Here is a 2,500-nt window from a genome sequence, read left to right as displayed (position 1 = left end):
GTCGAAAAATCTGCGCTGCCGATTTTCCACGCGGCAGCCCCTCTTTTCGTCAGCGTGCCCCCTGACGAATTTTCCTGCCTGGCCCAGTCCAGCGTCCAGCCCCTGTTCGTCGAAAAATCTGCGCTGCCGATTTTCCACGCGGCAGCCCCTCTTTTCGTCAGCGTGCCCCCCTGATGAATTTTCCTGCCTGGCCCGGCCGGTCCAGCCCCTGTTCGTCGAAAAATCTGCGCTGCCGATTTTCCACTCCGCAGCCCCTGTTTTCGTCAGCGTGCCCCCCTGACGAATTTTCCTGCCTGGCCCGGCCAGTCCAGCGCCCAGCCCCTGTTCGTCGAAAAATCTGCGCTGCCGATTTTCCCCGACGAACCTGCAGCTGCACAAATCCGCGCTGCCACTGCCCCATTGTCTGGACCAACAGTCTTTTCCATCAAGCCCTGGACTATAAATCGTCCAGACTCATCGCCAGCACCCGCTGCCGATTCTGCCGACTTTGCCGATTTCGTCGGCGCTGCCGATTCCAACACTGCCCGCCGTGCCTGAACCAGCGCTGTTTCGTCAGCGTGTCCCCTTGACGAATTTCCCTGCCTGGCCTGGACAGTCCATCTTCCAGCCCATGTTCATCGAAAAATCTGCGCTGCCGATTTCCCCGACGAACCTGCAGCTGCACAAATCTGTGCTGCCGATTTCCCCCCCTGTCGGCATGGCTGCCGCTGCCCCGATGTCCAGACCAACAGTCTTTTTTGTCGACTTTGCCGATTTTGTCCGCGCTGCCGATTCCAACACTACCCCCTGCATCCAAACCAGCATTGTTTCGTCAGCTCTTCCCCTGACGATTTTAGCCCTGTAACAAACAGTAGGCCTCCAATCCCGCCAACGGGAGCCAAGTTGATAGGGAAGAGAATTGAATGACGCGCCTGGTCCTCGCACCCCGCCACCCGAGGGGCCTTTTTCCCGGCAGCCTCTGAAAAACTCTAGCTTTCACGGTCCTCGCCGCCCCTCACCACCATGGCAGGCCTCTAATCCCACCCATCAGCAGTTGTAGCCGATAGGGCAGTGATTTGAATGACGCGTCGCGGGCCTCCGGGTCATCTCACCCGGCCATTAATTGGAGCGTTTTTGGCTGGCCGAGGATGGGGGGATGGATCTCTTCTTCCGAAAAAGCAAACAGTACATCGGGAGTTATGTTGACGGGGCATGGAATTGAATGACCCGTCGCGGGCCGCCGGGTCATCTCACCCGGCCATCCCGGGGAGCGTTTTTCCCGGCAGCATCGGGGAAACTCTTGCTTTCACTGCCCGCTGCCCAAGTCCCCACTCGAATCGGCCCCCCGCGCCAACAAGCCAACGCTGCCGAATCGGCAGACACTGCTGCCGAATCTGCCGACACTGCCCCGCGGGCTGCCACTGCCCCAGTGTCTAAACCAGCGGTCTTTCTCATCGAGCCTTGGACTATCCAGTCCGTCCTGACTCATCGCCAGCACCTGCTGCCGATTCTGCCGACTTTGCCGATTTTCTCGGCGCTGCCGATTCCAACACTGCGCCCACCGTGTCTGAACCAGCGCTGTTTCGTCAGCGTGTCCCCTCGACGAATTTTCCTGCCTGGCCTGGACAGTCCACCGTCCAGCCCGTGTTCGTCGAAAAATCTGCGCTGCCGATTCTGCCGACTTTGCCGATTTCGTCGGCGCTGCCGATTCCAACACTGCCCGCCGTGCCTGAACCAGCGCTGTTTCGTCAGCGTGTCCCCTCGACAAATTTTCCTGCCTGGCCTGGACAGTCCATCGCCCAGCCCATGTTCGTCGCAAAATCTGCGCTGCCGATTTTCCCCGACGAACCTGCAGCCGCACAAATCTGCGCTGCCGAATCTGCCGACACTGTCCCGCGGGCTGCCACTGCCCCAGTGTCTAAACCAGCAGTCTTTCTCGTCGAGCCTTGGACTATCCAGCCCGTCCAGACCCATCGCCAGCACCCGCTGCCGATTCTGCCGACTTTGCCGATTTCGTCGGCGCTGCCGATTCCACCACTGCCCGCCGTGCCTGAACCAGCGCTGTTTCGTCAGCGTGTCCCCTCGATGAATTTTCCTGCATGGCCCGGCCAGTCCAGCGTCCAGCCCATGTTCGTCGAAAAATCTGCGCTGCCGATTCTGCCGACTTTGCCGATTTCGTCGGCGCTGCCGATTCCAACACTGCCCGCCGTGCCTGAACCAGCGCTGTTTCGTCAGCGTGTCCCCTCGACAAATTTTCCTGCCTGGCCTGGACAGTCCACCGTCCAGCCCGTGTTCGTCGAAAAATCTGCGCTGCCGATTCTGCCGACTTTGCCGATTTCGTCGGCGCTGCCGATTCCAACACTGCCCGCCGTGCCTGAACCAGCGCTGTTTCGTCAGCGTGTCCCCTCGACAAATTTTCCTGCCTGGCCTGGACAGTCCATCGCCCAGCCCATGTTCGTCGCAAAATCTGCGCTGCCGATTTTCCCCGACGAACCTGCAGCCGCACAAATCTGCGCTGCCG

The sequence above is a fragment of the Populus nigra genome, chromosome 2, assembly GCF_951802175.1.
Source record: "Populus nigra chromosome 2, ddPopNigr1.1, whole genome shotgun sequence".
In the NCBI taxonomy this organism is placed as follows: Eukaryota; Viridiplantae; Streptophyta; class Magnoliopsida; order Malpighiales; family Salicaceae; genus Populus; species Populus nigra.
Note: the sequence above shows the minus strand (reverse complement) of the source record.